General features: G+C 44.3%; 2 protein-coding genes across 2 annotated transcripts in view; one reads left to right on the forward strand and one right to left on the reverse strand.

The window, feature by feature from the left end:
• DUSP16 (dual specificity phosphatase 16) overlaps nucleotides 1-9,297 on the reverse strand; it is a 46,624-nt gene extending 37,327 nt beyond the window's left edge. The window contains exon 1 of the mRNA XM_035102250.2: nucleotides 8,764-9,297. The gene's annotated coding sequence lies outside the window, so the exon portion shown is untranslated. The remainder of the gene's footprint in view (nucleotides 1-8,763) is intronic.
• The window catches only part of BORCS5 (BLOC-1 related complex subunit 5), a 93,671-nt gene extending 81,504 nt beyond the window's left edge, over nucleotides 1-12,167 (forward strand). Inside the window, exon 5 of the transcript XR_009557655.1 lies at nucleotides 11,287-12,167. The gene's annotated coding sequence lies outside the window, so the exon portion shown is untranslated. The remainder of the gene's footprint in view (nucleotides 1-11,286) is intronic.
• The last annotated feature ends 8,946 nt before the right edge of the window (nucleotides 12,168-21,113 follow it).

The following is a 21,113-nucleotide window of genomic DNA, read 5'->3' on the forward strand; positions in this document are numbered from 1 at the left end:
GGTTTTTACAGAGACTCTGATGTTTTCATTAATCACTGATAAAAAGGCAATATAGAAATGCTATAAATGAACCAATATCTACCATGCTGCCACTTCTTCTTCTTCTTCTTCTTCTTCTTCTTCTTCTTCTTCTTCTTCTTCTTCTTCTTCTTCTTCTTCTTCTTCCTCTTCCTCTTCCTCTTCCTCTTCCTCTTCCTCTTCCTCTTCCTCTTCCTCTTCCTCTTCCTCTTCCTCTTCTTCTTTTAACAACAGTTTTTAAGGGTTTTTCTTGTGTTTTTAAATGTTCATAGTCACCTTAAGCACCATTTAAAGGTAGCCGTAAGGCATCTAAATAAATAAATAAATAGTAAATGCTTGGAATATGCAATCCCTGAAATTGCCAATGAGGATCTTGAGTAGAAAGGTAGAAAATGGCCTTTGCTCAAGACTCTCAAGAGCAGAAATTCAGCCAGAGCAGAAATCATGGTCTAGAATGGTCCTATGGTCTGGTTCAGTGTAAGGCAGCTCCAATAATCTCATGGCTGTGATATTTGCTCACACACCTCTGTGATGTGGGAAGCAGCTCCAATGTTGCTATGTCTGTGAGTGAGAGAGAATGGCTTAATGCAAGCAGCTATCTCAAAGAAACTTTTGCACAGTCTTAAAGTATCATACACAAAGTATGGCTGCCTAAACATGCCCAAAAGGTAGTCAAGAAATGAGAGCACAAAAGACATCAGGTTGACATGAGGTAAGATCTTGGATACAGAACTTGTAGCATAAATCAATGCCCTCAATACAGTATTACGGTGACACTGAGGTCAGACTCCCTTTCTTCAGGGGATGAGACTGGAGGCACAAAGAGGGACAGGGAATTGCACCCTGAGCCAGCCCCAGAAGCACCTAAGAAACTAGAAGCAGTTGAAGACATAGTGTGTGAGGTGAAGTACCGCAATAAGCCATACTCCCAAAATAAGCCACACTGATAGGCAGTTTAACCTTGTAGGTTAAACTGTACCATACTTAATTTTTAAAAAAAGACATCCCCTGAAAATAAGCCATAGTGTTGTTGTTTTTAGGAAAAATAAATATAAGATGGTGTCTTATTTTCGGAGAAACACGGTACATGTTTACATAAAGTAAATGTGAATACATAAAGAGGGCACTGCTGCAAACAATCAGCTACAAAAACAGTCTTCTTTATATTGAAAATAAAATACCTGCAATGAAAGAAATGTGATGCTGACCTCCCTTCCTTTAATTTTGAAGGAAAATGTAGCCAATCCACTTTAAATTCTTGAATTGCAGTGGATCAGCAGCCAGCATTTTTTAAGGAAACTTGTGGAGTGTATAGTCTGTTATTGTTTATTCTTTTATTTTATTCTTTAAGAGTTTTAACACTGCAAGTCTTTACATGTCTACGCAGAAGTCCCACTGAATGGAGCCTACTCCTAGGCAACTGTGTAAAGATTGTGCAGTTGTATACTGCAATCTTAAGCATTATTACTCAGAAGTAAGTGCCACTGAGTCCAATAGGATTTACTCAGACCTCAGATAATCTGAAAATGACTTCAGCCCGGTATACCTGAAGGAGCGTCTCCTCCCCCATCATTCAGCCCAGACACTGAGGTCCAGCTCCCAGGGCCTTCTGGCAAGAAGTGAAGTTACAGGGAACCAGCCAGAGGGCCTTCTCAGTAGTGGTGCCTACCCTGTGGAAGGCCCCATATCAAGGAAATAAACAACTATCTGACTTTTAGAAGACATCTGGAGGCAGCCCTGTTTAGGGAAGTTTTAAATGTCTGATGCTTTATTGTATTTTTAATATTTTGTTGGAAGCCATCCAGAGTGGCTGGGGAAACCCAGCCAGATGGGCAGGGTATAAATAATTATAATTATAACTGCTGCACATGGAAGTTCTACTTTTGACAAACAACTTACTTTTACAGTCATAATACTTCTTAGGATTCCTCAAATGATCAATTACTCTCTAAGGAGATCTGCTTTTTTATGTGCTTTAAGAACAAATGTGTTGAGGGGTGTGTGGATGTGCGCATTGTGTATGCAAATGTGTGCTGGAAGGTGGGTGTGGGTGCCAAACTGAGTCTCTGGCCCGGGTTCAAGAAAGCCTGGTTTTGTTTGACCATGCTTGGCATGCTGGCTGTGGGGCTCCCAGATGAGGAACAGCGAGGGGGAGGGAAACTCAGTGACTGCTCCAGGTGGGGCACTTTCACAAGAACAGCCTGTGGTGCTACCGGTAGCAGCTACCTGGCCCAAGGCTGCCATGTTGTCCTCCTTCCTCTGACTTGGAAGAATTCATCTCAGGTTGCTGCTGAAACAACAGCTAAGCTATTTGCAGCTTACAAGATCAATGCTCACAGGAAAACACAAACAGATACAGCATGTTTTAAAGGGTGCAGAATCAGCACCAGGGCTACAGGCTACAGGCTGAAGGAAAAAGGGGAGAGAAGAGGTGGTACAAAGGTGGGGGAAAAGCAGTGAGTTGTCTCACATTTACAAAGCCAAGCTAGAGACCTGAACAAAACTAGAAGCTGAGAAGACTCAGAGCAGACAGCCTGAGGATGCTACTATACTGCTCTTATGAGCTTATGGGGCCAAGAAGATGAGAGAGGGAAATTGTGCAGGAGTTGGAATTGCTTCATACACACTGGGACCCTGGTGAAGGGGAGATGTATATCCATAGACCGGTAGTACATTTGCAAAGCTAAGCAGGGTCCAGGATGCTTTCCAATTTCACTTTTCTCTCAGATTCATTCTATAACCAGCCATATAAAGACAACTTACAGAATTGCTGGCATGTGTCATGAAGCACTTTGAACATTCTAAACTACCTACAGAAAATATTGAGCAGCTCTTTTACTGCCCCCAGATCCACATGCATATATTTGATTAAGAGAAGATTACCAACATGATCTAGGGGGGGGGGGAAGGGGAGACCCCATCAATTCATGTGCTGCTGCAGCAGTGCACACTTTAAGGAGCACAGGCTGCCTAGTAAACACTCATTGTGAATCTGTACTACGGTATATGATGTTTGCCTTGTCAAGAGCTTAAGCTCACAGAACAGATTAAAGAAGTCAAAGTAACAATGACTCCAATATATTAGTTACTGTTTGGTAACAGCTAATTTGGTAAGTTATTTAAAAATAAAATAAAATCAGTGTTTGTGTGTGATATGCGAGCATAGCTAGCTACAGATATAGATATTTTTGCTCAAATAATCCTTTGGTAAGCAGTCATACTTAACATTTGAATAATGCATTCCTTCATTTATTTTTTCATATTGACCACTTATAACCATGCAGAACTGATCAAATCATTGGAAAATAAGTATTAATCAGCACTGGGAACCTGCAGCCAGTTCTGACAGAGTGCTACAAACTTGGATGAAACCTGCCTTGCAAATAAATCCACAGAAGTTAATAGCCAATTAATAGACCACAGAAAAATTATGAACTCACTAGCCTACACACCTCCAAAATTAAGTCATTTGTTTGAACATGCCATAACAGTCTTTTTAAATTTGTGTTGTCACCTGGAAGCAATTCTTACTTGCCACAAGCACCCAAGCACATGGCTATTGCAAAACCAAGATGAAAGTAGATGAGCGAAGAAGCATTGTCAAGAGTATAAGCACAACATGAATGAATATCTGGAATAATGTATTCTGGTAATGCGCAGGACTCTCTCAGCAGTTATTCTGGCTTCATTATTGTTATAAAGTTGCACATAGGAGTCAATTTCTAAGTGTTTTAACGATGTTGTGATTAGCAGACAGTAGCATGGATTTGTCAAGAATAGATCCTGCCAGATTAATTTTAACTCTTAAAAAATCTTGGTGGATTCTAGGAAAACTCTGGATCAAGTAATCTTGATTTCAGCACACATTTTGGTTTTGTTGTTTAGTCGTGTCCGACTCTTCATGGACCATAGCACGCCAGGCACTCCTGTCTTCCACTGCCTCCTGCAGCTTGGTCAAACTCATGTTGGTAGCTTCGAGAACACTGTCCAACCACCTCGTCCTCTGTTGCCCCCTTCTCCTTGTGCCCTCCATCTTTCCCAACATCAGGGTCTTTTCCAGGGAGTCTTCTCTTCTCATGAGGTGGCCAAAGTATTGGAGCCTCAGCTTCAGGATCTGTCCTTCCAGTGAGAACTTGGGGCTGATTTCCTTCAGAATGGATAGGTTTGATCTTCTCGCAGTCCATGGGACTCTCAAGAGTCTCCTCCAGCACCATAATTCAAAAGCATCAATTCTTCGGCGATCAGCCTTCTTTATGGTCCAGCTCTCACTTCCATACATCACTACTGGGAAAACCATAGCTTTAACTATACGGACCTTTGTCAGCAAGGTGATGTCTCTGCTTTTTAAGATGCTGTCTAGGTTTGTCATTGCTTTTCTCCCAAGAAGCAGGCGTCTTTTAATTTCGTGACTGCTGTCACCATCTGCAGTGATCAAGGAGCCCAAGAAAGTAAAATCTCTCACTGTCTCCATTTCTTCCCCTTCTATTTGCCAGGAGGTGATGGGACCAGTGGCCATGATCTTGTTTTTTTTGATGTTGAGCTTCAGACCATATTTTGCGCTCTCCTCTTTCACCCTCATTAAAAGGTTCTTTAATACCTTCTCACTTTCTGCCATCAAGGTTGTGTCATCTGCATATCTGAGGTTGTTGATATTTCTTCTAGCAATCTTAATTCCAGTTTGGGATTCATCCAGTCCAGCCTTTCGCATGATGAATTCTGCATATAAGTTAAATAAGCAGGGAGACAATATACAGCCTTGTTGTACTCCTTTCCCAGTTTTGAACCAATCAGTTGTTCCATATCAATTTCTAACTCTAGCTTCTTGTCCCACATAGAGATTTCTCAGGAGACAGAAGATATTTTGGTTAGCAAACTGTTTATAGTATAGATGGTGATACAAACAATACTCAATGAGTGCTCATCTATGATTTCTCATCAAATGGGGGGGGGAGGCTCTGTTGCGGGCCCAAAACTTTTCAAGATGTCATTCAGTTATTTTGGTGATGGGGTAGAGAAAATCCTTAGCAAGTTTACAGATGACAAAAACTCTGAGCAACATCTACCACCTCCTCAGAATACAGCAATAAAATTCAAAATGACTTTGATAGGAGACTGGTCTGAAACTGACAAAAAGGAAAAGGAAATCTCATGAAAGAAGATTCCAACTAAACATCAGGAAGGACTTTCTGATAATAAGAGCTGTTTGACAAAGGAACGGTCTCCATTGGGAGGTTGTGGACTCTCCTTCCTTGGAGGTTTTTAAGCAGAGGTTGGTTCTCCATCTGTCATGGATGCTTTAGCTGAGATTCCTGCATTGCAGGGGGGTGGACTTGATGATCCTTGGGGTCCCTTCCAACTCTACAATTCTATGAAACCAACTTAAAAAGAGAGGAAAATGCAACATTCTGCATTTGGGCTAAAAATAAAAACGTGCAGGATAGGAGATACCTGGTTTGGCAGTGCTACATGTGAAAAGGAACTTGGGATGGTAGTCAATCACAAGCCAAATATAAATCAGCAGTGCAGCATAGTTACAATAAAGGATAATGTGATTTTAACGGTTTCCAAGTCTTGAGGTGTAAAATATCCACTTTATTCTGCATTAGTACAATTGCATCTGGAGTACTATGTCCAGTTCCAAGCACCACACTTTAAGAAAGGTATAGGCATATTGGAATGGATTCAGAAGCAACCAACAGAAATGTTCAATGGTATGGAAAACAAGTCCTAGGAGGAAAGATGAAAGAAACTGACTATGTTTAGCCTGGAAAAGACTGATGGGGAATACTATACCTGAAGGGTTGTCACCAAAAGGGGGCAAAGACTTGCTCTTTTTGCTCCAAGACAAGATCTAAAGGGCTCAGGTTACAATTAAAGAGTCTCCAGCTGAACTTCAGGAGAAATGTCTTGATGATATGAGCAGTTGGATAGAACTAAGGCTCTTGCCTATGGACTCAGCTATGTTGGTAAAGAAAAAGTGCTTTATATGTGTTGTAACACTGTGGAGTCCCATCTTTCTCCAATGTGATTTCCCTTTATGAAGTTTACAACACAGTTTCCTGAAACACTTTTTTTGGTGCGTCTAGAACAGGCACGTCCAACAGGTAGATCGTGATCTACCAGTAGATCACTGGACGCCTGTGGTAGATCAATGGCAGATCACTGGCTCCCCCCAAAGAAGCTCAACAACTTTGGCTCCCCTAAAAAAAGCTCAATTATTTTTGCCCTGCACCCCCCCCAAATGGCGCTTTCCTTCTCCCTAAAAAAGCTCAACAACAACTTTGATCTGAATGCCTTAAAAACGGGCCTTCCTCCCCAAAAAAGCTCAACAACTTTGACCTGAACCCCCAAAAAGGAGGTAGACCACAGCAAGTTTTTAACTCTGTAAGTAGATTGCAGTCTCTTGGGAGTTGGCCACCCCTGGTCTAGAAGATCCAGTCTATGGTCTAGCAGTCTTCAACCAGAGTCTGGATGCTTTAGTTCTGAATTTTCTGCATCAAGCACAGGGTACAGCTAGATAACTTCCAACTCCATTAAATCAGATCAGCTAGGAATTGTCTCATGAAAAATGTGGACCTTAACTAACTGATTCTTGCACAGTGCTCTTGTTTTTGTTGCTTGTACTGGTACCTTCCCTCCATCCTATATTCATTAGAATCAAGCACTAAATGCTGCAGTCAGTGGCAACCTGCACACAGTCACCGCAGACATGAGCTGCCCTAAAGCTGCATTGAGAAGTTGATGTCTAATTGCCATGATCAGCTAAGTATCTTCTCACTCAAGACAGCCATGTATGTAGGTTATATTGTGCTGCCAGATTATCTTTTCTGAAATCAACATTTTATTAATTAGACATATATTCCAAACAGGTGTACATATTTGCAATTTAAAAACAAACCAATTCCTGCACTAAGGCAAGCATTAAAACTTTGTTGCCTTCAACAAGTATATGATCATTTTCCTCAAGTCCTGTTTTGTCCAAATTGTCAATTCACAAGTTACTCATCTACTGGTATAATTTCTAAGTAGTATGGAAGTAAAGTATTGCAATGGTTACAATATTGAACACACCAATGTGGAACTACAGTGTTTCCAGACAACTACGTATGTATAGATTGAGAATTAACAGCTCAATATATTTCTTTTTACATATAATTAATAAGTGAAACTAAACCTCTGTTTGTGGGCCAAAACTGTCTACAATAGAATTACTGCACATATCTTATTCAGCAAATTATCAACAGGCTAGGATATTTCTCTCTCTGCCAATGACATTTTTGCAGAGGGCCCTACAATATTTTTTTTAACAATCAGCCAAATGAGGGTGGCCAAAATTAAAAATAAAATCAACTAATCCCTGAACAGAAAACAACAGGTTAGTCACCAACTACAGTATTTCTCTTTGTTTCTTTTACCGCAATACAGAGTTTTCTTAAAAGTGTTCCAATCTCTCTGGGATGGTACTTTAGTGGAACTAGATACATGTAGCACTTTATTTAAATTAGTCAAAACTGTAATATTTCCTCATAAAGACTAGAAGCAAGAATAATTAATCTTTGTGAGGAGGGTCCCCCTATCCTTTGATAAGCAGAAATCCACCAGGTGAAGCTTCCAACAGAGTTTTATTGATAAGGAGACTTTAGAGCAGCTGATATAGGCACAGCAGTTCCGGCAGGGAGGAAAGGGAAGCAGCACTAATTGTGTCCATTCTACAATATCCAGACATCCTAGAATCCTAGAACTGTGGAGCTGGAAGGGCCATCAGGTGCAGTGCAAGCATTTCAACTAAGCCATACAAGGAAGGAGAGTCCACCACCTCCCCATGGACTAAGCTGCAATCCTTGAGTACCCACTGACTTAAATCCCATTGAACTCAACAAAATTTACTTCTACACAGATATGTACTATAAGATGATCAATAAACTATTATTTGACCCAGCATGATCTCTAGACAATTCTGCATTTCTGGGGCACATTCCTTCTTCTGCCCCATTTTCCTATGTAAAAGATTTAATATCGTAAAAGTCTGCATGTTTTGTCCTCTGTGAATAACCTGAGGCCATGATACTGAAAACTAGAGGAACAGGTGCCTGGATATTTGAAAAACAAAAGATCATTTTTAAAAAGATCTTATAAGATATTTCATTTAAATATTTGTTTTTAGTGGCGCCTCACACGGATCCTCTCCAATTCCATGAGAGGGGACTGCATACAAACAACAGATAAAAATCCTAAAGGACAAACCAACCTGCAAAGTAACTGGAGAACATAAGGAACAGAATAGGAACAAGAGATCATAAAAACAATACTAATAGTAGCAAGAATATAACTTTTCCCCTCTCACACACAGAAGCACACATAAAATCTTTGTATATATGTAGTTTCTCATCCTTACTGAAATAACTGTGTGTGTGTGTGTGTGTGTGTAAAATAATAAAACCATCTTACAGCAGAACTATTTAAAGGAGGAAGAGCAGGCCTTCAACTCAAGTCCACAATGGAGAAGACATGGAGTGAAGATATTTCTAAGAAATCTAGGATTGTTTCTGTGCTTTATAACAGGGGGTGGAGAACCTTTTATTTCGTTTCCATTTTCTTTAGAGAGAGAGGGACACACCAAACGTTTTTTATAACTCCCACCCATGTGGCTTCCAGGCAGTGACCCCAGAGCTGCATATTGGTGCACAGGACATTTCCCCCCCCCGCAACCCCCTTCTCCTCTTCTCCCTCCCCACCAGCACTTACTTTTTCCCTCTTTCTAAATGGGCTTGGCTTTAGAAGGACTGGCAGCTGCCATCAGCCTCTTCTTACTCTGCCAGACACTCTCAAGTCTCCCTTCTTCCAAGCCGCGGGGGATTTGGTGGGGTTTTTCCGTGCGCTTCGGAGCCTCCTCTTTCGGGGGAGAGAGAGGGACTCCCCTCTCCGCTGGAGAGAAAGAGGGGAGGGGGGCCGGGAGGAGGGGGGAGGAGGAGGAGGAGGAGAGAGAGGAAGTGCTTCGAGCTCTTTCTTCCTCGGGGAAGATGACTTGAGGGGAGCCAGCCAGGGAACCAGTCGCCCGGTCGCTCGCTTTCTCCAAAGCTGCGGCTCATATGAAAGGGAGAGAGCAAACACGTTTAATAACTGAATGTGGGGAACAAAGCAAACGAGGAGGAACAGGAGGAGAGGGAGGGAAGGAGGGAGGGAGGGAGGGAGAGAAAGAGAGAAGAGTTTTTGCTGGTCAGTCAACTTGCAAGCTGCTGCTGCCGCTGCTGCTGCTGCTGCTGCCGGAATGAGGTCATCGGTGTAAAAATAAAAGCGATGGCGTCATTGGAAACCAATCCCCGGGAATGAGCTCCGCCTGAGGGAAGAGGGCGGAGGGCGGAGATGCGGCTCCAGGCGGGGAGGGGAGGCCGAGCCAGGCCGGGCCAGGCGAGGCGAGGCTTTCCTGCGCACCAACGGACCTGCCCAGGAACCGGGAGCCTTTCGCTCGCCTTGGAGTCCGGCAAGCGGGCGCTGCGCGGCGCTGCGAAGGGAGGCAGCGAGCGACTCCCGGCTGAAGAAGCCCCTTGGTCCCGAGGCAGAGGAGTCCGAGGGGCTCCGGGACATAGCTGTCAAGCTCTCCCTTTTTTTAAAGGGAAATTCCCTTGTGCTGAATAGGCTTCCTCACGAGAAAAGGGAGAACTTGACAGCTCTGCTCCGGGAACTGGCCGCCTCGTTCCGGCTCCGGCGGCCGGGGGCTGCCGTTCTCTGAACGCTCCTCGTGGGCCTGAAGTTTGGACAAGAGGCCTTCCCTTCCCTTCCCTCTGGCGCTTTCGCGCGGCTGCTGCTGCTCTCGCTCGCCCGTCTTTTTTCTTTTCTCTTTTCTTTAAATGTTTTTAATATGTAAGAGCATTTCTAAACTGCCAAGTCACGGGGAAAGGCCATGACGGGGTGCAATAAAAGCATTGGTTAAAGCACACCCTAAAAGTACCTATACGGAAGGAAGGAAGGACCTCCTAGCCTCATGGGAGGGAGAGCCAGCCCTGAGCTCAGCTACACTCGACCACTTCCTTGGTGTCTAGATTTGCACATGGTCAGGAGCAGCTGAAGGGGAGGGGGAGGAGGAGAGGCCACAGCTAAGGTGCAAAATAGTGTCAGGCTGACCCCTGCCTTCATAGCTTGTGTCCAGCATACCATGGGACAAGGGTCGGCAAATAAACTGTCCCTCAGACCTTGTGGTGGGCCAGAGAAGTGGAAAATTTTAATAAAAGCCCTGCCAAATAAGACCATCGAATCCACATCCTGTTTCACACATGTGCCTCTGGAGAACCAAAAAGTAGATTGTGAAGACTTTGCATTAATTCCATGGTGGGCTATCTCCACAACATAAACTTTCACTCCAGCTTCCTGGCATATAAACTTTCACTCCAGCTTGCTGGATGGTGCAAACATACACAAAAATAACCAAGTTATGAACACAATTGTCAATTATATAAACAGGCTAACACAGGCGTAAGCAGCTGCTGTAACAAGTTATTCAAGAATTTATAAATACAATGTAAAATAACATTAATAGCACAACCACATGTTGCAAAGTATCAAAAAAAGGACTTAGTCCAACATAAATGCAATGTCCACAGTCATAAGTCGGAGTTCATATATCATAGTTCATATAGGGTATCCATATGGAGATGAATGAAAATAGATGTAAATACTTGAGTTCCACAGAATAAGGTGTTCACCAACGTCTAGGTAGGTGGCAACAATGCGTCTGAATGAAGGTCGGGCGTGGCATGGGAATATCCACAGGTGAAGACCAAGGTTCCTAGGTTATATACCTTGTTTCGCCACAGTTGGCTTCTTCAGTAAGCTTGTAGATACCGTGTTTCCCCTTTTTTAAGACACCGTCTTATTACTTTTTTTTCTCAAAAAACCACAGGGTGGCTTATTTTTGGTGGGATGTCTTACTCGTATTTTTATTATGAGTCTGAGGGAAGGGAGGTGTGCGTCCCTGGCCCAGCCCTCTCTCCCCAGCCCTGGGATGTTCGCAAAGGGCTGCTCTCTCTCTCCTCTGATGTGGGGACTCACTTAATAGCAATCTGCTACACTGGAGCTTCTTAAATCTAAACCAGTATAATGTGTGATACAGTCCTAGCAGTAGCCTATAGTAAAGCAAATAAGGATCTCTACTAGCCAGCTGCCCAAGACTTAAGTTCCAACAATGTAACACTTTGTAGTGCTAAAATAAAAAAAATCCTTCAGTAGCACCTTAAAGACCAACTAAGTTTTATTTTGGTATGAGTCTTTAAGGTGCTACTGAAGGAATTTTTTTATTTTACTTCGACCCAGACCAACACGGCTACCTACCTGTAACCAGAACTTTGTAGTGCTATCACTGATAGCAAAGAAGCTACCTGCTGAGAACAAAGAAGCCAGCTAAACAGCAATTAAGATTGCTGACTTGGTAAATGGTAGCAATTAAGAAGCAATTGAGCTAGCAAGGTAAAATTTTGTGGGTAAAGGAAGCTAGGACCGGCAGTTTAACTTTTGTGCTCACAAACAGCAAGAAGGAAAAAGTCCTTAATTTTTTTAAAAAAGTCCCCAAGGCAAGGACTGCGATCCAGACTACTTACAAATCCTTAAAGGGGCAGCTCCACAGACAAGCAAGCATAAGGTAGAAAGGAAGGCTGCAAGGAGACAACAATCAGACACAGGAGACTGCCGTCAAGAGGAAATCAACAGGCAACTCATGGGTGGACGCATAGAATGGAAGGGAAAGGTGGAGGGAAGCGAGAGGTGGGTTCTGTGTGTGTGTGAGAGAGAGAGACAGAGAGACAGAGAGACACAGACGCGCACACGGAGATCTCTCCCTTAAAGGGAAAACAGCCTTTGCATTCAATCGCTCCTCTCCCGTCAAGAGGAAATCAACAGGCAACTCATGGGTGGACGCATAGAATGGAAGGGAAAGGTGGAGGGAAGCGAGAGGTGGGTTCTGTGTGTGTGTGAGAGAGAGAGACAGAGAGACAGAGAGACAGAGAGACAGAGGACACAGACGCGCACACGGAGATCTCTCCCTTAAAGGGAAAACAGCCTTTGCATTCAATCGCCCCTCTCCCGTCAAGAGGAAATCAACAGGCAACTCAGGGGTGGGCGCATAGAATGGAAGGGAAAGGTGGGGGGAAGCGAGAGGTGGGTGCTCTCTCTCTCTCTCTCTCTCTCTCTGTGTGTGTGTGTGTGTGTGTGTGTGTGTGTGAGTGAGAGAGAGAGAGAGAGAGAGAGAGACGCAGGGGGCGGGGGGAGAGAGAGAGACAGACGCGCTCACGGAGGTCACGAGGCTTCGGCAGCCAGCAGCTGCGGCTCTTCAGTGCATTTTTACAAGCTTTTAAAGGAAATACGTGTCTGTGGAGCGACAGCAAAATGGAGATATTTTTAAGGGGGGGTTGGCTGGCGGGAGGGGGGTTATTGCTACTGGGTGAAGGGTCTATCAGTATGTCTTATTTTCGGGGTATGGCTTGTATCGCGCAATTGCTTAGAAATCCTGCTATGGCTTATATAATGACTACGTCTTAAAAAAGGGGAAACACGGTATGTATCAAAGGAATATCAAGTCAGTCTTTTACCACCCAAAAAACCAGTAATAATCTTCTCAATATAAGTACATACCTTTCAAGGACGGAGTATAAACTAAAAACTCCAGGTGTAACACCAGATAATGCTCCTATCGTCAGAAAAAAGCTCAAGTACATATAAAGGTCTGATAACAGGTGTAATCAATCAAAGGTAATACTTACAGACTCTTAAAGAGACAGCCCGATAGACAAGACAAAGCTCAATCAAGTTAAACAATTATAAACACACACAGGGGGATTAAAAAAACAACAACAGTTGTAGTCTATATCAGCATTTAAACTATTAGGATGTAAAGTATTAAACAGGAAGATGAACTTCATTTCTTGCTGCATTAGTCTCTGTTTGGCTAACTCCAGGGTCCAGAATAGACCCATATCACAAAGAAAGTTAAATCTTGATCTGTATGTGATGCCTCTATAAAATGACTAACAAGTGGTGCATCGAGAACACTATTTCTAATTCTAGATCTATGCTCAGAAATTATAACTTTAATCGGTCTGAGTGTGTGACCCACATAGAGGAGCCCGCACGGACATCTAATGATATATACCACTCGTGAGGTGCCACAAGTGGCGAAGGAGTAAATCGTAAACTTGTATCCCGTAGCATTAGAAAACTCCTTCACCTGTAGAGCGAAGTTGCATACGCTACAACGTCCACATCTGTAAAAGCCTCGTGGGGTATTTAGGAGAAAAGATTGATTGGACAATCAATCTTTATAAATTCTTGAATAACTTGTTACAGCAGCCGGTTACTCCTGTAAGCAGATGGTGCAGCAATACTTTCAAGAACATAGCTGTCAACTTCCAGATGGGAAAATAAGGGATCAGCAGCAGCGCGGCACTGGAAGTCACTTCTGCGCATGTCCAGACATGCGCAGAAGCGACTTCTGGTTCTGGCTTTGCCTGATTTCCGGTGCCCAGGCATGGGCAGAGCGGCACCGGATATCGGTTCTGTGCATGTCCATACATGCGCAGAAGTGACTTTCAGTGCCGGGCTGCCGGTGTCCGCATGTCTGGGCACCAGAAATCGGCAAGCCAAGTAAGCGAGCAGCCAGCCGGGATCTGGGACATTTACGCAGCTGAGGAGCCTCCCTTGCCGGCAGCAGCTGCTTTCTTATAAATCCACGGGATGTACAGGATATTTTGCAATTCAGGATAACAGTGGGAAACGGATTTAAATACGGGGTTTCCCCGCGAAAAACGGGAGAGTTGACAGCTATGTTCAAGAACACCTATTGGCTTCAAAAGAGCACCGAGAGCACTAACACAGTACTGCAAGGAGGACTCAACTATCAGAAAACTAAGATCATGGCATTTGCCAAATGGCCTATGCTCTTGGAGCATAGATGGTCACAAGATTCAGCAGGTGTCTTGCTTCAAATATCTGGGGGTATTTTTGCATTCTGCTGGCAGTAGGAAAGCCCATGGGGATTATGTTGCTGATATTGCTCAGAGGAGTTCATCTGCAATCCTTAAATTTCTTAAAACAAGATGGCCACTATATACCTGCAGGAGGCAAATTATCTGAAGCCAAACCAATAGCACAACTTCTCTATGGTGCCCAACTGGGCCCCTTCTCCAATTTTGCACCCCTAGAACTTGTACAAGTCCAAATATGTGTCCCTAATGCCACCCTGAGACTAGAGACAGGTTTCCTAAAAGTGGAGGCTAGAGTGTGGGTGACCATACTCAACTACTGGCTCAGACTCTCTTTATTTCCCCTTGGACTTGCTCCACTAACTATGAATGATGATTTTCAATCCACATGGAACTAGGGTGTGTGTAGCACCTAAAACCTCAACCCTGAGCTCCTCTCCACAAGCGTGGAGATGAAGGTGCAAGGAAGGGGCGATCCCCTCCCCTCCAACAACACGTGTATATACAAAAATGACAGTTGGTTGGTAATAATAATAGTGCATAATGTTACATGGAAAGGGGGAGGTTGCTGTAATGTTCCATAGAGGGTCATGTGACTGTGTGTCAGTTGGTGTCGGTTATTCCTATCAGAAGTGAAGTCTGTGTGTGCCTCTGATAACTTCTATGAAGAAGTCAGTTCTTTTGCTGTTTGTCAAATAAATGTTTTGTTTTAACCGTTCATGCCAGCCTCTGTAGTGCAACTTCAGCTGCTAGCTACCCCAGGGTGGTGAGAGAGCTAACTGTGGGGAAGTCACTTGCTCTAGTCTCCCTAAAATATCAATAACACTGGGTGCCTGAGCACCTACAAAAAATTGTTGTGTGTGCTCAGCACTCACACCACAGGGCCCCTGACACAAGGTCTGGTGCCTCGCGAAGCACCAGAAATCCCATCCGAAGCTTCGCAAGATGTTGGAGATACTGTCCAAGGCCTTGCAGGACCTTGGAACCTGACTTGTGGTGGTGGTGAAGTTCCAAGGCCGTGTGTGTGTGTGTGTGTGTGTGTGTGTGTGCATGATGTCATGACGTCATGTCACAATCTTATGTCATGATGTCACACACACTGGGCACCCATAACCTGGGACCCAAGTCTGCTCCCCTGGATATCTGCATACCCGCATAGATAAGGTAAAGGTAAAGGGACCCCTGACCATTAGGTCCAGTCGTGACCGACTCTGGGGTTGCGCGCTCATCTCGCATTATTGGCCGAGGGAGCCGGCTTATAGCTTCCAGGTCATGTGGCCAGCATGACAAAGCCGCTTCTGGCAAACCAGAGCAGCACATGGAAACGCCATTTACCTTCCCGCTATAGCGGTTCCTATTTATCTACTTGCATTTTGACGTGCTTTCGAACTGCTAGGTTGGCAGGAGCTGGGACCAAGCAACGGGAGCTCACCCCGTCACAGGGATTCGAACTGCCGACCTTCTGATCAGCAAGCCCTAGGCTCAGTGGCTTAGCCCACAGCGCCACTTGGGTCCCACCCGCATAGATAGGTATAGGCTAAGCATGCCATTAACTCATCTTCCGTATGGGGGAACAGTATAAACCAGTGGTTCCCAAAGTGGGCACTGCCACTCACTGTGGAGCGGTGGGATTACCCAAGGAAGCACTAAGAGGCCGGGGGGGGGGGCGACAGGGAGGCTTTGGAGCTGTAAATGACTGTCAGACTTTGAAAAGCTGGTATCAAGTTCATCAATTTTGTTGAATTAAACAAAATAATTGTAATTGTATTTTGAGTCAATGCACATAAAATTGTTGCTGTTTTGATATTTATTGTGTTATTGTGTTATTATCTTCCTTAGCCAACCACTGTTCTCAGTAATGTCTTTTTATAGGGGAAGGCACTGGGGATGAGCTTGTGGAACCACGGGGGTGGTGGCCAGAAAAAGTTTGGGAAACACCGGTATAAAATGAAGGATGAAGGAGCAGCTCACTTTTGGGCATGAATCAATAAAAGATGACCATTCTCATCTCCCCTTACAAGAAGCTGGAAACTAACCTGGCTTGGGGAAGTCACCTGGGATACAGGGATTATGTTCCAAGGTGAAGGGAGAGATTTGCCAATTGTATTATTGAGTTAAATTTGATCCTATTGTTTGCATTGCCTGCATTGTATAATTCTGAATGTATGGCTCAGCCCCCCCTTATTCCATGGATGCTTTTCTTCTTAAAATGCTTTCCTCTTTGCTTCTCTGTGTGTCAAAGTGTAATGTAAGCAAAAGGAACAGTGAGCCAGCTTGCTATCAAGGCCGAATAAGCTGGCCTTGTTTGGAACACAGAACGAGAGGCAGAGGGAGACTTATCAGCGGATGCACTTCCAGCCTGACGCTGGAAGTTGCTAGCTTGATGCATAAACTAGCCTTACTGAAGGCTTACTGTAACTGAAGGCTGAAGGCTTTGTTGAGTCAGCATGTGTTTATGAGAAGGACAGGACACAGGAAGATCCATCCATATATGCATGTGTTTATGAGTAGGACCGGACACAGGAAGATCCATATACAGTATGTATTTGTAACCTATGATCCTCTTGCATGCACACTCTTACAGAGTGGATTCCTGAGGAGGGGGGAAGGCGCCCAAGAAGTGTATAAGAATCTTTGCAAAATTGTCTTTCTTTACTCTTGCCGTGAAGCTGATCACCAAGAGTCTCTCGATATCGAGATTGAACTCTTTCTCTGGATTCAACCCTCGGTGTCGTTATTGACTGTCTTTGTCCCTGCCTGGGTGCAACTTAAGGACCCTTATTAGCAAATAAGGCTACATTTCTGGTGCATTGGCCGGGAAGGGGGAGAATTCCCCCCCTCTTCTTCTCAAGGGGGGAAAAAAAAAGCTTCCAGCGTTCCCCAGGCAAGGGACAAAGATCCGGGCGTCGCACAGCAAGAATTTGCTACCGGCCGGGCGTGTCATCGGCCCCAGCGCACATCCTGCCTGTTTGTGGGAGGGGCCAACCACCATCCCGGCCGTAAGCAGATGCCCCGTGGCGATGAGAGAAAGACAGCGGCCGCAGGGGGGAAAGAAGGATCCAAAGGGGGGGGGTAAGCAGTACCAGGGTCAGTTAAGTATTTCTCTTGTTTTCTGGCTACGCCCATGCATGCCGCCATGACTCAAAGTGGCAGGTGAAGGGAGCAGTAGCAAGTAGGCTTGGGGTCAGCACCTTAGGTGATGCTAGCTGCTACATAATTCATCCCATTCTTCATATTATTTAAAACAGTTTAGAGCTATGGGGCAGCTGGCCAGACAGTACGTGGTAACCAAAGAAAATTTTATAATGTATTCCCTTTAAAACTATGTTATCCCCCTTCTATTACAAAATAGTCCTTATTCCCAAGTAAATGCCTTTAGGATCAGGGCAGAAGTAAATGTCATATTTTCTTCCTGTAGCTATAATGGTGCTAGGATTTAAGTGGGTTTATATAACATGAAACTGACTGTGCTCACTGTTGATATATGTACAGTATAAGTCATTACTATATTGTTTGTTCATTTGCTCTAATGTATCTAGACCGCAGAAGCCATTGTTGAATGGCATGGCTGTGGAAGGGAAGGGTCTCAGAGAAGAGTGGGGTGTTAATTGTATGCTCCACAGCTGAAGTGGTCTGTGGAGCTACCCAAGACTTGCTCGGGCTGTTAAGATGAGAGTCCCACATTACCTAGCTTTCATCACCACTGATCATCAGGACATACCGGTACTTGTTTCCTCTCACAAGTTTGGAAATTGCTGACAAAGACAATATAGTAATTGGGCTAGGAGGACCAGTGACCTGGAGCATCTGATAAGGCATTTGAGAAAATTTGCAAATGATCTAATTGATTGGCTACTTTGTGTGTGGAGTGCTAAACTGACCCACCAGGCAGGTGGTGGCTTCCTGCCAACCTGTTCCATCTAAAAGGTCAGGAGTTAGTACTGTAGATCCATTGCCTCTTTGGTTAATGTTTATAAGTGGGATATTATAGTAACAAGGTCTCTGGTTAATAAATAGCTTTGCTGTGTAAAGATTGCAGTGGAGCGGGGAGGTATATTTTAGAAAAAGACACACCTCTCTCCACTGTATAGCTCGAGTTTGATGTTTAAATTATTAAGCATTGCTTATGACTAGGAAATGTGGGTAATATGAGTGGAAATGTGGTCATAAGGATAGGCTGAGAGGGTAGCTGAGTGCTGGTCATTGCTCATCTCTGTATGTCCACTTGACCATTTATTTCCAGGCTTACTAAAGATAACAGTCTTTGCCCCTTTTCTTGATGGGAGGAGTGTAGGTTGTTAATAATACTTCATATTTATGCATTAATTTCAAGCTTTCCAGTCACTTCACATATATTATCTAGTTGAAATCCCTGTAAAAGGGGCCAGGAAACATATGACTCTCCAGAATGTTTATTTAGCAAGGTTTATACAGGGCTTAAATAAAAATCTCCAAGTGTATAGTACAGTATAAAATACAAAATTATCCAAATGAAAATTAAATCAACAGTTTAAAAAACAAATCATCATAATAAAATTATGTGTCCAGGTAGGCTTAACTAAATAAAAATGGTTATAGCAGGCAGGGCTGTCTTAAGCATTTGCGGTGCCGGGGGGGGGGAGAGATCCTTTGGGGGGGGGAACCCCAGAGTTTTCGACCTTTTTTACAAACCAGCCTGAGGCAGTGGCTCGTGGTGTGAGCAACGTGCGCTGGGCGGGCCTCTTCATGGCCCTACACCAATCCCAGGTGTGCAGGAGGGTGGAGCCGGCCGGCAGCCTCAGCACCTTGCTGTTTCGCTTGCCCCCAACTCGCGGCACAGAGCCGCCCGCTCTAACCACTCCACCATGCTGCCTCTGCACTGATGCACCTGCCGGGCTTCATGTGCACCTCCCAAATGTGGGCTGGGGGCTTGGGCCATGTGCGAATCCTGAAAGAGCAGTTCTTCTTGTTTACCTGGCAGCAGGACAAGCCCTAACCCTCCCTCCTCCTGGGGAAGAAGCAGAGTGAAGATCTGCTTCGGGAGCAAGCGGGGAACAAAAAGATGCATGGGATCTGCTGCCTGTGTGGACCCTGCTGCCTGGCAACCAGTCCCGCCTGATTCTGTCAGCGGCATCCCAGCAAACATGGCGCGACTCCTGGAGGTGGCCTTGGCTCGTCTGAGGCCATTCAAAGCATGAACAGGATTCTGAGGCCATTCAAAGCATGAACAGGATTGTACTTAGCACCCTTCTCTTCGACAGGGCAATGCAGAGTGTACGGGCGCTAAGACTACGTCTCCCAGCATGCCAAGCGGGACATAGAAACGTCACAATATGGCTCCGAACAAAGGGCCAACCAGGCCCCCGCTCCCCTCCCAGACACTTCAAGTACTTGGGTTGCATAAAATGTAGTAATTTCTAATGTTTCTATTGAGATAAAGTGATTGCGGGTTGCAGATACAGCTCCTTACCAAGCCTACAAGAGACCTTAGGTAAAACTCTGAATGGCTGCCTCCCACTAGGAATCCTGGCAATTGTAATTTGCTGGGTTTTCTCAGTATTCCTAGTCACTCCTCCCAACGCCCTGAGCCCGGTTTTGACTGGGGAGGGCGGGGTATAAATTTATTATTATTATTATTATTATTATTATTATTATTATTATTATTATTATTATTATTAAAACTACCATTTTCAGCATTCACATGGAGCTAAATTATTAGCAGTTTAAGGCTGTTGTGTAGCTATTGACTATATTCTCAGAGTTCTGGTTCTTACGGGGAATGTGTTCAAGGCACATTGTTGAAATGTGCAAGGCATTACTAATTTGTTGTTGCCCTTCTTTTCCTTCTGGTTTTAAAATATAGGCATGGACACATCCACAGCAGAGTCTGAAAGGGTCATTCATAGACCACAATGTGTTCTCTGGCTGTAATAGGTATGCATATATTTCTCTGCGTAGGCCAAAGGAGTGAAAACATGTCAGAAGAATCTCTCTAGAACAGAAAGCAACAAAAACAAAACAAAACAAAAAAGCAGCTCTGAGATGGAACCCGTTTGAGCCTCTCTTGAAAATGAACAATGAGCTTGTACAAAGCAAGTCACACCAAGCGTACACCACTGAAGTGACTAATGCTTGTGCTGTCTTGAGTTCACCTCAAGAATTTCATGAATTTCACATGACCCACCCACTTTTTCCCCCTGTACCTCTGCAATTACCATATCAACAGCCATAATTCCCTGTTGTTTAAGTGCCAGATACACAGATCAGCATGGCTGCAACACCCCTGAATGAACTACATTGTAATGCTCTACTTTAGTTTGTTGATGCTGCTGTAAGGTCGACTTTTATCCGTTTTCTAACTTCATAGAATTTACCACCACCCTTTCTTATAGCCAGAGATTTTTCTTTCGAGTTGTTAAATCCTTGTTAACGTCTTTGCAAATATCTCTGTTTTCCTTCCAGTGTATATTTTAATGCACTGACATACGCTGAGATGCAGTGGGGAAGCCTCTGCATTTGTGGGGGGGGGGGGTTGCGTTCCAGGTCATTTCATGTGAAGGCGGAGCATTGCCTAAGGCCACTCTGCCCCGTTCCCCCCCCCTGTTCTGGCCCTGCCCTGCCCTTCCAACCCGTTCTGCCTCCTTTCCTAGCCACTTCTGGGACTTGCTTTAATTGGCCGAGGTGCCTTTATGTCCAGACAAGCAGAGGGTCTCTCGGTGTCCTTGGCTGGCCGATTCTGATCTCATAGAAGGGCAGGGTTCCAACCCTTTTGCTTGGGATTGATAAACTCTGTTTTCTTGCTTCCTGCCCCACAGAAGCAACCCAAGTTAATCTTTGTACCTGCTGTTTGGAGAGGAGTTATTGTTGGGTTTTCTTTCACGGGGAGAGCAGCCAGCAGTGTGTTTATAGCAAAATTTCCATTCAAATTTGAAGTGTCCCAAACAAACCCCAGCTGTGTGCTGTTTTGATAGAGGCACCCTCTCTTTCCCTTTAAAAAGAATATCATGTCTATGGTGAAGTATACTTGAAATTTGGCCTACTTAATTGCCAGAATTAAATTTATGGTTGCTACTACTGACCTAGAGCAGGGATGAATGGGGGCTGGCCTTCAGAGTCTTTGTGGCATCCATTAGGAAGATCACATGAAGG

Source organism: Zootoca vivipara, chromosome 5 (genome assembly GCF_963506605.1).
Source record: "Zootoca vivipara chromosome 5, rZooViv1.1, whole genome shotgun sequence".
In the NCBI taxonomy this organism is placed as follows: domain Eukaryota; kingdom Metazoa; phylum Chordata; class Lepidosauria; order Squamata; family Lacertidae; genus Zootoca; species Zootoca vivipara.